The 15,130-nt window shown below is 42.6% G+C and overlaps 1 pseudogene; it reads right to left on the minus strand.

Moving 5' to 3' along the window:
- Positions 1-7,952: 7,952 nt before the first annotated feature.
- On the minus strand, positions 7,953-8,069 carry LOC136638072 (5S ribosomal RNA; annotated as a pseudogene).
- Between the last annotated feature and the right edge of the window lie 7,061 nt (positions 8,070-15,130).

Genomic DNA, 15,130 nt, shown 5'->3' on the forward strand with positions numbered 1-15,130 from the left:
GTGCTTATATTTACTCAGCTGTAATGAAAAGTCACCACATATTCTTTTATTATTGCTTCACATCTTCCAGTGCCTGCTGTGGAATTTAAATGAAGATTCTAGTGATAAGCCTTAATGTCCCTTTTTGCAGATACCTTCTAGAGTACTTAAAGGGGAAACCATTATGCCACAATGAATTACTTATTATAACTTTCCCTTCTTGCTCCCACCCAATGGCCTGGGAGGCACTTACTGATGGTGCAATTATACCACTGGAGTATATATAACAATTCTTTGAACAGCACTGAACACATGGGTCTCTAGCATTTAATCGCTACCCTCACTGGAAGGGAGAGCAGCAATCAAGTTGGAGATAACTGTACCATCAGCCTCACCCTGGTGTTTTCAGTGTTAACACCCCCCCCCCCCATGGGATCACATCTTGAATAAATGACTCTCATGCTACTGGGAGTTAGAAAAGGGAGGCTTTGATGTGATCCTGTAAAAGATTCTGAAAGGAATACCCCCACTTGTGCAGTAAGACCAGTCCTTTGTCCAGACTGTGAAACACTAAAGCAAATCAGGCCTAGATTGTTATAGCATTCCTCTGTCCCAAGGATGGCGCTGCTACTCCATCTCACAGTCCATTCAGAGATCTGTGTGTTTGTGAATTAAGCTCAGGCAGATTTAATGGGAGATTTATAGCCAGTGGTAACCTAACACATTGTTCTTAATTGCTACTATCACCCTCCAAGGAGTAAGTTCTCCACTGCATATAGTCTACGTTGGTGAGAAAAATTGTTAGGATGAGGCTGGCCAGTCTTTTGTTTAAAGTTATTTTTCTCTGTATGCAACTGAAATGACACTGCAAGGTATGAAAATACATTTGCATCAGGGAAAAGGGGGTCTAATTTTCACATTAGTTTCCAAGATACAATATGGGCATTGTGGATTGCAGTGTTCACAGTCACAACAAAGAACCTGTTAAAATTTGAGCAGCAGATGCCACTGGCGCCCAAACAGAGTGGAAACATTCAGAAACAGCTGTGGTGTTAACTGGCATCTTTGGGCACTAGTTGTACATGCTGTTGATTTGGACATAATATTTTCATGTGTTTCCAAAGGGATTAATTAAAGACATCTTGAGTTGCTATGATGTAATTGCTAAAAGACAGCTACAAACAGAGCCATGCTTCTGCTGTTCACCAGGTGGCCTTGGGCAAACTACTCTCTGCCTCACCTCTGCATGGGGTGTCGATTGTGAATAAGGTACAAGATAATGTCAATGAAGTGGTTTGAACCTTCCCTTTTCAGAGCACATCTCAGCTGCTGAACTGTGAAGTGACATCATGGCAGACGTGGTGCTGCTGAAAGGATGGCCCATGTGTTAATTGAGCTCTCCCATATCTTGAAAGTATGATCAAAATTTGCTTTGCCATAAATGAGATCCTAAGTGAGAACAAAGTGCTTGTTCAGAGCAGACTCTATTTCCCATATCATGCATTAAACTGGGATGTCTGTTTTCTGCCATAACACCTGGAACCATCACAACCTGTCCTGCTAGCATTGAGTGTTCAAAGTCATTACTTTCAGTTTCTTGCCAAGTTGAAGTGCTACATCTCTCACTTTACAAATTAAGCATTGAACTTGGGTGTTTCCAAAATCTATATTGTACGTTTTGAAAACATTTTAATAAACCTTGGCCACCATATTTAGAACCAATTCCTATCATGATTTCTCTGGAGTTCCAGTGTTAAGGCTAAATAAGGAACTGATCTCAGTTTCATTCTTGTTCTGCAATACAGCCTCCGTTCCTCATGGAGCAAATCAGCAACACATCCTAAACCTTTGAGTACAGACAGCATTGCTATTTTCTCATTATAATGAGTGTGTCAATCAACAATCCCTTAGCAACCTATCTGAGTGTTGTCTTGTTCTTCAAAGGAAGGATGTAGATGGGGTTCCCAACACTCCTATGGGGTTGTTTAGAACAGGTGTACTTTTGGAAAGGGGTGCTCTGGTTGCAAAACTAGCATGCCCTTTCATCCCTTGGGTGCTTTTGATGGGTTTGTGTTTGCATTTCTGTGGGGCTTTTTGTCACATTAATGGGGTGGCTCTGCTGAAATTTTAAAAAGATTCAAAATTCGGTGCGATGTTGTGGTTCTGCCACTTCTCAACTCTGAGCTAAACTGTTGCAGGGCATAACTTGATTTGCAGTTATACAATACTGGTTATATATTCCCACTGTAACCATGCGCTATTTGTTTTACAATTTACATCCCGTTTTTTGCCAGTGGCTCCAAATAGCCATATAAAGTCGATTAAGGCTGCAATCCTAACCACACTTTCCTGAGAGTAAGCCCCATTGAACAAAATAGGACTTCTGAGTAGACCTGGTTAGGATTGTGCCCTAAAACAGAAAACAAAGTATACAAAATCAACAAGTCTGTTTAAAATTTGCAAAACAAAATTTTACAAACAATTCAAGACCAACTGTTTAAGATTCCATCTGCATACTAGCTGTTTGTACCTGCAATCTTGCAAACAAATTATGCATGGCTGGGAGCCAGACCATTGATATTTGTGCGAAATATTACTCTAGTTTCCCCTAAACTATTATTGCAATTTTTTGTACCATTGATTTTATTATCGCAATATTTTCCCCTTTGTATCAAAATATCTATGTCCTTGTGCTCTTACAGCCAATTGCCTTCGTTATCATGAATGAAACCCACAGGTGCATTAACAGGCTTAAGATGGCAAAGCCCATCATTTTTTAAAATTATTTTTTATTAATTTCCAAAAACAATTATAAAAAACACACAACATGTAACACAGAAAAAAATGACACACTTCACTACATACACAAAATAAGGGTGCGGGAAATCATATATCATTATTATACATCACTAAAGTTAATAATCGTTACATATCTCCTAATCAATTTCCTCTTCTAAATTTACCTCTTAATATCATTTTTCATTCGTCTATCATATATCAAATATAACGTATATATATATAATACAATCATCTAAATGCACGGTCATATATTTCTAAAACTTCATTTTCAACCAAGCATAAAAGGGTTTCCATTGCTCCATTTGTGTTGTTGGTCCAAAATTTCTGAGCATCTGTCCATTTCTGCCACATTCATTATTTTCTCTATTCATCTTTCATTGGTATTGGTAAGTCCTTCCAATATCTAGCATATAAGATCCTTGCCACAGTTAAAATCATAATAACTAGGTACACATCGTTTTCTTTATAACATCTAAAGTAATATTGAACAAAAATAATTCAGATGGCAAAGCCCATCATGTAGCACAATCAGCATATGCAAAACCATTTATAGCCTTTCACTGATGTGAGCAAATTATGCTATTGAGAAATGTATACCATTGCAGGAACATGAACTCATGGATCCCTTCCATGGAAATCTGCTTTTTGTGGATTGATAAAATGTAATCTGTGGGCTTTGCAAATGCCTTCCTTAGTGCCCCGTCCATAAGAAGTTGATCGCTGGTGGATTAGGCCAAAGGCCCATCTAGTCCAGCTTTCTGTATCTCACAGGAATCTTTGCTAGTGCTACAAGTCTACAATAGGCAAATACTATTAAAAGCATGCTCTTCACCACAGAGCTAGAGTTTTCCTATCACAAAGCCAGATGCTTCAGGGAGCACACAAGACAACAAGAGACCTGCATCCTGGTGCCCTCCCTTGCATATATCCAGAACATGTCCAAAGTATGCTCAAAGTAAGTTTGACTGAATTTAATGAGATTTACTTCCTGGTAAGCTTGCACTTAGTTAAGACGGTTTTTTATAGTTTCCCTTGAAATGGCTTTGTGATAGGAAAACTCCAGCTCTGTGGTGAAGAGCATGCTTTGTATTTGCCTATTATAGGCTTGTAGCACTAGCAAAGATTCCTGTGCCTCTCACAATTATATAAAGAAATTTCCGCACACATTCCACAGTAACCTAGTTACCATAGCAGCCATGCACAGAGTCTCTGCAGGACAAAAACTCTGAGAAGGAAAAATATACAGCAAAGCTTTGTTTGCCAGTTTTGTGCTTTTCCAATTTCGTGCTTTTTGTGCTGACAAACAGAACCAAATACTGAGGAAATATGTCAGACACATGAACTAGTAGTGATTCACATCCCCCATGCCTTCTGAAGTGCTTTACCTGTGAAGGCCACTGTATTGCAATCTTTCGGCTGGGATCCACTGAAGTCTGAAGTGGCCATGGATCCACTGGGATCCATGGCCTAGATCAGGGGTGTCAAACATAAGGCCCGGGGGCCAGATGTGGCCCACGGAAGCTTTTTATCCAGCCCTCAGGCTCTCAGCTGCTGAGCAGTGCTGAGGTGTTTAAAAGGGCAGCTCCCATGAAAATTGGGCTCTCCCATATCTTGAAATATGATAAAGATTTGCGTGTTTTTTCTTCTGCCATTTGTAGTTAATGAATTCCTAAGTGAGAAAAAGTGCTTATTTTTGGTTATGTGTTGTTTAATGACATCACTTCCTGCCTAACAACATCACTTCCGGTCCTCAGCAGGCATCATGAATGCCATTCGGCCCTCGGTATGAAATAAGTTTGACACTCCTGGCCTAGATGTTCCAATTGCTGTACTGACATGGCTCCTCTCAAGACACCTTTGCCACCCTGTAGCAGCAAAGTATAGTGTGTAGGAAAATAGAAATATTACTCTTGGTTCATTTACTGGTCCCTTTGTCTCAGGTTTTAAATTACCATTATGAAATCTTGAGGATTAGTGTCTTTTTTGAGCCAGTTAGCAATCCAATCTGAACTGCTGAATATCAGCAAAATCAGATTTACCTAATCTGTGTTAGGAACTTTGTGAAGGTTCTCAATAAGTCAAGAAACAGTCTCTATGAAATATACGAAACACACATAGTCTTCAAGATACCTCTGCCCCAAAGCCAAGAGTAAACCATATCATTCTGAGTTAGGGGCTAGGTAAGCAGACCTCTGTATAAATGTTTGCTATTTAGTACTTGAACTGAATTTAGTGATGGTTATACGACCAAGATGGCCACACTAGCAAAACTGTATGGCACACCAGAGTAGTTCAAATTATGCACCAATTACAATTCAAATTCTGCAGTCATCATGCATTATACAAATAGTGAATAAGTATAATAGCAGAAAATTCTGAACCTGCTACCTGACTCTTTGTAGAATTTGGAATTATTTTGTCGTTGACAAATAAATAATTATTTTGTCATTGCCAACAAGGACCTAAGGTGACCATGACCAAAACAGATGTACAGGCCCAGCCTATTTATACACTTATTTTTTATACACGGATTTGATTCAACGCGAATGGCCACTGCAAATGAGAAGGAATGTGCTAATCCCTGGAGAAGGGAAAAAATGCATCCCTTTAAAATCAGTTTAAAAAACTGAACAGTTCTTTAACCAGCCATTTTCAACCACTGTGCCATGGCACACTGGTGTGCCGCGAGTGGTCCACAGGTGTGCCACAGGAATTTGGGGGAAGGTCATGTATTAATAGGGCCAAGGGGAGATGTGAGCCCCCACTAGCAGCATGGTGTGCCTTGTCAATTGTCAAAAACCTGGTGGTGTGCCTTGACCATTTTACGAGTGTCTTATCAGTGCCGTGAGATGAAAAAGGTTGAAAATCACAGCCTTTAACAATAGCCTCGTTAATGAGAGAGAGAGAGGGCAACTGGCTGACAATCCATCAATCCTTCTCTCTCCAGGTGACCCCTCCCTTCCCCCTGAGCATGTGAGAGAAAGGTGATCACTTTGCATTGGTGAAGGGAGGGGCTGAGTGAAGCGCCTTTCTAAGCACTTGGAGGAGGACTGACTGATGGATTGTCTTCTTAATGACTCTTATCAAAGGTAAGCAAGGCTGTTTTTAAATCACCAGAGCAAAGAAACTTTGTTTTTTAAATTGATTTGCTATGGTGCGTTTTTTGCCATCCATGTGAGTGCTTGGAATGGAACTCACACGAATAATGAGAATCAACCTGTATTAATATTCTCACCTTTTCATCACTTTTTATTTAAATAGTTAATGTGCTGGTTTATAGCTTGCAATAAAAGCTTATAAAAGCAAAGTGGCTGGTTATATCTCAGTGCATTTGCAGTCATCTTTACATTTTTTTAGAGCAATATAGAATTTGTTTTTTTTACAAATAAGCTAATAGTAATTAAGCCCCATATACATGCAAAGTTTATTCTGTTTTTTTACAAGTGATAACACAAGTGATAAAAGAGTAAAGCATTTAGTAATAAACGTATTAATAGAACCTTCCACAGACTTGCTTGAATGTGTCTTGTATTGTATGTCTTTTATGACTTGTCTTGTAAGTATTTCCTTCATGTTTCTTGTATGTATGTCTTGTCTTGTATGTATTCCCTTCATGTTTTCAATGCTTGATGCTCTTTATTTGTTGAAACCACCAATGCAATTCAGGGAGTCCTGGTATTCTTATTGTAGTAAGGAGGAACTAAGAAGATTCAGAAAGACCCAATTCTCAAAGAGTTCCAGGGATTAAAGCTGCTTCCAGGAACATTTAGGGCGAGAAGGCCAAAATTTCTTCAGTTGCAGAGGTGAAGGACTTCCAGCTTGGTTTACAGGGAATGCATGCATGAATGAAAGAGCTCCTTGGTTCACGCCATCCCTTTAAATGAAACAGGAAGTCCTGCACTTCCACAAGTAATGAAACTGTGTGGTTAGCAGTGGCCTTCTATTTTAATTGTGCAGAGGCAGCATTGGGCAGGATGCCAGGTCACGTTACCACTGGTGTCACTGGTACAGGCACAGCCTGGCCGCTGTCAAATAGAAACAACCACACAGGTTGCTGAGGACAGAAAGAAGAAACCATTCATATCCAAATCTAGGCGTCCTTTTGATTAAGGACTAGAAAGTGTTTTTCAAATGGATGGTATTACAGAGAAATACAGCACATAGTCAACACAGCCTGTGTCTCGAATGTGGCCAACTTGATCAGGCCTGAAATATGCCATAAACTGGATGGCAGCATCTAATTTGCATGTTTTAATTAACGTAATTAACAGTTTGCATAACATGTGCTTGAACACCAAGGGTGCTGTCAAATGCCAACTGGGGTCCTCTCCAGATGCATTTTATTGTTCTGTGCCTTAGAAGGTCTTCCCATTTCCAGGTTTGGACAAATAAAATCCTGACAATATGGACAGTGGAACACCTCCCCTCATGCCAGCTGAGTCTTCCAACTGGTTCAGAGCCCTGACACCTCTGATGCCAAACACTCATAGCCATAAGTCAACCCCTGAAAATCATGCCCTGAGTATAGAAATTGCAAGTCTTGAAATAAAATAGCAACAGGGTGTTAAAAAAAAAAACATGGCTTTGCAGTTTCTTAGCATGGTACCTGGTTATGCCTTCCCCATTCATTTAAATGGAGGGCAGAGTCTGTACATACATCTTACTGAGTGTACAGCATTTGCTGTCTACTGAAGTAAATGGGAAGCCTTTGTCACCTCTGCTGAATACCAAAATATTGAAATATAGGTTCAACTAGGTTTGGGAGCAAGAGATTATGGGTCATGAATTTAAGGTTCCCAAACTGGGTGTTGTGATGCCCTAGGACACTGCAACAGATCTCCAGGGGCATTGTGGGCTGTGGGTGTGGGCCGGCCAAGCTGCACAAGCACAGCAGATTACACAACGCCTTCTTCTTTATCCCCCCTCTTCCTTTTCCAATAAAAGGAAGTGGAAGCAAGTAGCAGACAGATATGGGTGCCTCCTACCAATCTGTTCCCTGAGGTGACCACTTCAGTTAGCTTCATGAATGGGCTGGCCCTGCTGTAAACAGTTAACATTTCTAGCATGGTTGCGACTTCCCTGTATAGAAAACAACAAACATGCATAGGAAGTTGCAAACATGCTGCTCCAGTAATGACTTGGTTGGCAACCTTCAGTCTCGAAAGACTGGTATAAGCCTACAGCACCCGGTATTCCAAGGTGGTCTCCCATCCAAGTACTAACCAGGCCTGACCCTGCTTAGCTTCCGAGATCAGACGAGATCGGGCATGTGCAGGGTAACAGTTGCTGCCCAGTTTGACTGGTCAAGGATGATTGCCAGTGCAAAAATTGTTCCAAACCTGTAGCAGTTACCTAACGGAAGCTGAATGAATGCACACACGCTCCTCTTCACTTTTCCAAAAATGTGATTGTTGCTAATTGGTGAAAGACAAAGCCACCCGCCCCAGCTATCTTTACTGCTGTTCATTGGCAAGCAGGGAGATTTTCACTTTGTTGCAGCCTTCTCCATTAAGCGAAATGATGAAGCTTGCATTGCTAACGGTTTGGTGTAACAGCCGATGTGTCGGTGCACAAGAGCCTTGTAGACTCAGGATTAATGTTTTGCTGCTTGAATATAAATACATCAATTTCGCTTTCCATAAATGTTCCGGCTTGCTTTCCTCATTGACTGGAGACAATATCCTGTATAATGACTCTGCCTTCCCAATTGACATTACATCTTAATTATGCTAAAGGACAGAAATGGCTGCGAGTCAGACTGCTGCCAGATGGCCAGCACTTATTGACTGATAAACCTTTTTCAGTAGCCAGCATGAACACACGTTTTCTCTCTTTTTCAAAAAATTTCAATAGGACACTGAAATTAGAGCTTGCCCACTCATTTAGGTTTATGAGCTGCGTTTACAGTTGTCCGCTAGGATGCAGATTATGGGCTGGCCAGTGAAACATCTGGTCCAGAGAGGATCCCATGCTGTTAGGAGAAGTCTCAATGGGTCATCACCCATAGTGGATCAGTCTGTCATACATGGGGAGCATTTTGATTGACTAGTCCAAAACCACTCCTATAGAATTGTTAACACCTGATAAAACTAAGGATAGGAGTTGGAGGGTTAAGCATTTTTTCATTCCACACAGGTGTTGCCATCCAAATCAATATTAATTGATTTTTCAAGCAAGATAAAACATAGAATCAAATCATTTACAAAGGTCCAGCTGGGCATATTTACGTTACGCAAGCCATATTGTGTATTTCTTGAGAAAGAAAGCATCAGAACCTCTGGATTTATCAAATATCTTTCTTGAATTTTTTAATATTAATACCCAAATAGGCAGTTTTTTTACTTGAGCCATTATTGTGATACAGCAGGAGGTTCTGGTTGTGTTACTCTCACAGGAAGAAAGAGCAACACAGCAAGGAAGATCATCTCATGCAACACTTCCTTCAGCTGTCTGAAAGGTTTGGTTCAATATCAGACCAGTTTTGAGTACAGTGATGGGTGCAATCAGTGCTTTTTTTTGTAAATAAAAAGGTGCAGGAACTCACAACTAGTTAATCTTTTATTTATTTATTTATTTATTTACCATTTTTTATTGGAGAAATAAAATATTTTTTATGTGCTTCCCCCCTAAAGATGAACTTACTTCTGAGTAGACATGCATAGGATTGGGCTGTCAATCTCCACATCCCCTTCCCCCTAGCTACTTTTTCTACACTTGGGGAAAAATACTGTACAGGTGCACTTGTAGCATGTAGTATGTAGTGTGGCACTACTTCAAGGAGAGGAAGCAGTGAATGGATTCCAAAAAATGGCTTACATGAGTTCCATGTAGTAAAATTACTCTAAGCAACTGTGGAAGTAAGAACAAAAAAAGGAATTCTTACACGAGAGGGGTCCTTAGGTGCACATAGAAACAGCTACGTTTGCAAACAAGCAATTAAATATGGTTTAATTCAGGTATCAGAATACTCTGTGTCTTTGGGAAAGCGCTTGGCATGCAATTGTATGTTCTCTGCTGCCCTGAGCAGCTGCTGTGCATTGCTGGAGAGGAGCTGCAAACGCTGGCTGGCGGAGGGCATGCTTGTGGGGGAAGGAAGATCTCTGGCAAGGCTGGACAGCATGTTATACACACATAGAATCCCTTTTCACCTGCCCTTAGCATGTGAAAACGGGTGCAGATATATATCTCTGCCAGGATTAAGAGCCCAATCCTAGATATATCTACTCTGAAGTAGGTCTTGTTCTAGTCAATGGAGCTTACTCCCAGGAAAGTGTCTAGGATTGCAGCCTAAGAGCCCAATCCTATGCATGTTGACTCAGAAGTCCACTTTAGTGAATGGGGCTTACTGTGGATAGGATGGCAGCCTTAGGGTCCAATCCTGTGCCTGTCTACTCAGAAGTAAGTTCCATTATAGTGAATGGGGCTTACTGTGGATAGGACTGCAGCCTCAGAGCCCCTCCTGTGCCTGTCTACTCAGAAGTGAGTCCCACTAGAGGCAGTGGGGCTTCCTCCCAGGAAAGTGTGGAGAGGACTGCAGCCTCAGAGCCCCTCTTCTGCCTGTCTTTTCAGGCTGCAAGGCTATCACACCTTCCTGGGAGTAAGCCCCATTGAACACAATGGAACTTACTTCTGAGTAGACATGCTTGGGCTCTCAGGCTGCAAGGCTATGCACCCTTTCCCAAGAGCAAGCCCCATTGACCATAATGAGACTTACTTCTGAGTAGACACGCCTAGGTTTGTGCTGCAGATTGGCACAGGGACTGCACCAGCCAGCTTCCTTCCTCTCCTCCTCTGCCAAGCCAGTACCTGGGCGTTCCGTGGGTGCCGCAGCCCGTCTCCCTCACTGGCTGGCTGTCCGTCCTCCTCCTCGGGCTTGGAAGCTGCGCTGGGAAGCAGAGTGCAGGGGGAGGGAAGGCGGGCTGGGCTCAGGCGAGAGCTTGGAGATGGGGGCAGGAGGGGGTCGTTGTGCAGTCAGGCAGGGGCCAGGCGCCCGCCCACCCTGCACCCCCCAGCACCCACCCAGCGAATGCCTCTATTTTGCTCCCCCCCTGGAATGCCTCCAAAGGGGAGGGGCCCCTGGAAAAAGGTGCCGGAACTCCGTCCCCCCGCGTTCCATTAGAAAAAAAGCCCTGGGTGCAATCAATATGATGGCTGCCTCCATCTTGCTCAGCTTATGAACTTTCCAGGGTCATCTGGGGCAGGAGGTTAAAGCTGTGCCTTGTCTCAAGAAGCTAAGTGGGAGTAACTTTCGCCTTGGAGATTGCCTTGGAGATGGGAGATCATTGTAGCTGATAAGCTGTTATGAGAGAAAAGAACCATGAAGAGTCACTGTAGATCACTGGGCTGTGAGAGGGCAAGGAGTCAACTGTGATAAGCCTGCCAAGAGGTGGAGGAGTGTGGAAATCAGCTGTCACCTGGCTGCTTTGTGGTGGCTCCTGCTGAAAGCTCAGATAGCATATGTTGGCAAAAGAATGATGACCACACAAGAAGGAAAACATCTGGAAGAGTTCTAGGAGTTTCTCATAGAAAGTTAATTATATAAACTCCATTTGTAAAAATGGGAGTTGGTGACAGTCTGCCTTTGTGAACTGCCTTGGATCTGTAAATAACAATAACAGTAGTAATATGTTAGTCTGAAAGACTGTCATACAGAAGAAGGAGAGGGCTTGATTTCTGTGGTGCCTGAGCACAGGACTAGAACCAATGGGTTGAAACTCTAGGGAATTTAATTTAGACTAAATTTATCAGAGCTGTCTAGTACTGGAGCATGTAATCTCTTGCAGCTGTTTGGATTTCAAGGACAGGCTGGATGGCATCTGTCCAAGATGCTGTAATTGCCTGTGCTGAGAAATGGCAAAGCAGTGATCAAGTAGTTGGTCTTGATCACCTCCAAGGTCCCTTCCAACTCTAGCATTCTATGACATTATTGAACTGGCGTGAGATCTCACCATGGGGAAGTGAAAACTGGTCCACAATGATGTCCTCCAGCCCCAAGACTTCCTACCCCGGCAGCTGAGGAGCAGAGGGAGAAAAAGTGAAGTACTATCAAGGCCCAGTTGACTCTACCTTCAAAAAATTAACGTGCAGAGCAATTTTACCTTGCACTGGAATAGTCAGGTCAGGAGGCCTGCGCTGTAACAAGCGCAAGATGCCTATCTCCAAAGTGGCTCAGCCAGAGGCAAGGGGAAACTGTTCCCCTTGCTCCCGGGTAAGCCACTGCAGTCCCAATGTGTCTCCTTGGATTTGCGCCACCTCTGGAGTTGGCATAAGTCTGAGGATAGTGGAGCAACTTGCAGCTACTCTTCGCTGCTTGGGGAATGAGGTTGTGATCTGGCATAACAGCCAGGTCCCAGCCCCACCTCCCACTCCCTGCCTGCCCACTGGACCACCCTCTGCCTGCCCTCCCCTCCGCCCCAAAATGCCTCCGTCCCACCTCCTCCCCACCCTCCCCAGAGCATTGTGTTGGCCGTACTTGGCTGACACAAGACTCTCAGTCTCTGCGAGATGGCGTGCGGCCCTGCGCTGGTGCAGCCAGCTCCCGAGGAGGCACAAAGGTGTTTTACCACACATTTGTGACCCTCCTGGGCCGGCACAAGGGACGTGCACTGGTCCAAGGGCACCTTAGGATTGCACCTTTAATGGGGAACTGCAGCCAATGGCCAATAGGACAAGGGAGCTGTGGGTCAAAAACATTTGGGAACCACTGCACTGAACTCTTGTAATGTATGACTCAGGGATTTCTAATGATGTGGAATGAGTTGTTATGGAGAAGGAGGGAAGGAGAAAGTAACAGGTTTTTGGTAGCTACCACATTTGGGATCACATCTAGTTTGGCCCTGTTCGTAAACTGAAACGTAACAGGCCGTAAACAGGGCCTGTTTCAACTTCAGCAGTGCTCACTAGAACACCTGCAGCTTCCCTACTAAAACCGGATACACATGACCAAACTATACCAGTGGGAATTGGATAGGCAATGTTTAAGCATTACACAGTGTAACACAAAAATTGTTTATGTTGAAATTTTTCTTATACAATTCAAAAGCACAGATTCCAATGGCAATCTTAGTTTTTATGAATCATTAAAACTGTTTCGGTTATATTAAATTTTGTGTTTTTATCTATCCTATTGCCTAATGCATTGTGATACATGTCATTTAATACAACTGCAAAACTGTGACTAAACAAAATCCTCACACCTGAACACAAAACATTCAGATAAATACAAAATTGTTCAAATTTTGTTACATAGAATTATCATCTTGTGTTTCCAGAAGAACTAACAGGCAGGACTGTAATTGTAGTACATCACTGGTAATATTCAGAGATGCTTTTGGTGGATACATTACCCTAGTGTAGAAATTACCAGAGATAATACAGGTTGGTATCCGCATGGGATCTATTCCCAGACACAACCCCCTTGCAGATACTGAAACCCCTGGATAATGAAATCCACAGGTGGGCCATCAAAGGCACTACTGGAAGTGCCTTCTGGTCCTATCAAGAGGTAGTCTGAGGCCCATAGACTCTATAGAATAGAGGCTATGCGTGGCCTCTCCAAGTCTCAGAAAGTCTCCTGGATACGACTGGATGACACTTCCAGTTACATCCAGGAGGTCAGGTAGGGCCCTCCAGCATTGATCCAGCACCCACAAGGAGTCAAATCCACAGGTACCAAACACACAAATAAAGAGGCCCTACCTGTATTCATGTACTTGGTCTATTTCTTTACAGCACATTTTATTTCCTTTGTTTATTTATCTACAAATGTATACCCTGCTTTATCTCCCTAACGGGCATTCAAAATGGCTGACACTCTCCAATGCACCCTCATAGTTATGTCCGCTTTGAAAAACTTCTGCGGTGCTTGATCATGCATACGCTTCCCCGAGGAATAAACAGCACTGGTACCACCTACCATGTCACCATTATAGTAAGTAATACTTGAGAAGTATAGCCTGCACGATCAAATTCTTTTCCTGGGTTCTATAAAATGTATGTACTCAAATGTGGTCACGCAGGATGATTTTGTGCTATTGTCTGTTGAGCAGCCTCTTCTATCATCCTGTACTGTTAAAAAAATTATCCGTCTCCAAAATGGTTATTGTCAAAGGTTTATCAGTAAATAAGGGTTAGCCATCTGGCAGCAATCTGACTAGCTGGCATGATTTTCTTTGGGTGGTAATTAAAATGTAATGCCAATGGGGACAGACAGTCATTACCCATCTCTATTGTTGCTCTCCAGATAGAAAAAGAGCAAGGCAAGTGGAAGCATTTATGGGAAATAAACTTCAAACTACAACGGAGATGTTTATTTCTGGCATGGGAGAAAAGTTTATCCGACATTTACAAGCCTTTATTCTCTTGCACTGGCAATATTGTTCGATGCAAAGCTGCAGTTTCCCACTGAGAGGCAGACGGTTCTGTCAGAGAAAATGGATTCTCTCTGTTGTTCCGGCTAATCTACCAGCGTATAAGGCTTGCATTTGGGACAAAAACTGTACTGTATAATATTTGGAAGCTGGTAATGTGTAATAGCTAATGTGAAAAGCTACAAATTCTTTAGGTGTCTGGATGGAAGTGCAGCCAGTGCTAACAGTGTCATAAAATATGCTCAGGCATTCATGCTTAACTTCAGGGAACTCTTGCAATGGAAGTATTCACTCTAGAATCATTGCCTTTGATATTCAGAATCATGCAGAAATAGGCTGGGTAGAGGGAATGTGTAACTTAGGATAGACAAACCAATGTTTCCATGTACAGTATTCCCCCCCACTCCGTATCCATGGATCCTGTATCCATGGTTTCAGTTATCCACAGAAAAATTACAGAAAGCTCTCCTTCCTTCCTTCCTTCCTTCCTTCCTTCCTTCCCAAACATAGATTGTAGGGCATCACCGGAGGGGTCCCTCCATTTGGCACTTTGGTGGCTGTAAACATGGAGGCAGCCAACCAGCCCAGCACTCAAGCAGGACACCACTGGCTCTTTGTCCCCAATCTGCAAATACTGTACTATATATGTGGTTCACTACTATTCACAATTTTTGGCATCCACAGTAGGTCTTGGAATGTATCCGCCACAGATATGGGGAAGGGAACTGTATTGCTCGCAGAAGGAAGATTCTGCAAAGGAACTCCCCCACCCCTTCTTCTTGCATCGTATGATTGGTTGTTTTATAATACAAGTTGCCTTGAACATGCCTCTTTAGCACAAAAATGTGATGTAAAAATCCCCAGTGAATAATACTGGGAAAAGCCCTACTCATTGCAGAGGAACTGTGATTGTCAGATATTCAAACATGTGACTCTCCCATGCAGACACTGGCCTTCTATGCTCTTCAAGCGGATCGTGTCTT

The sequence above is a fragment of the Tiliqua scincoides genome, chromosome 1 (genome assembly GCF_035046505.1).
Source record: "Tiliqua scincoides isolate rTilSci1 chromosome 1, rTilSci1.hap2, whole genome shotgun sequence".
In the NCBI taxonomy this organism is placed as follows: Eukaryota; Metazoa; Chordata; class Lepidosauria; order Squamata; family Scincidae; genus Tiliqua; species Tiliqua scincoides.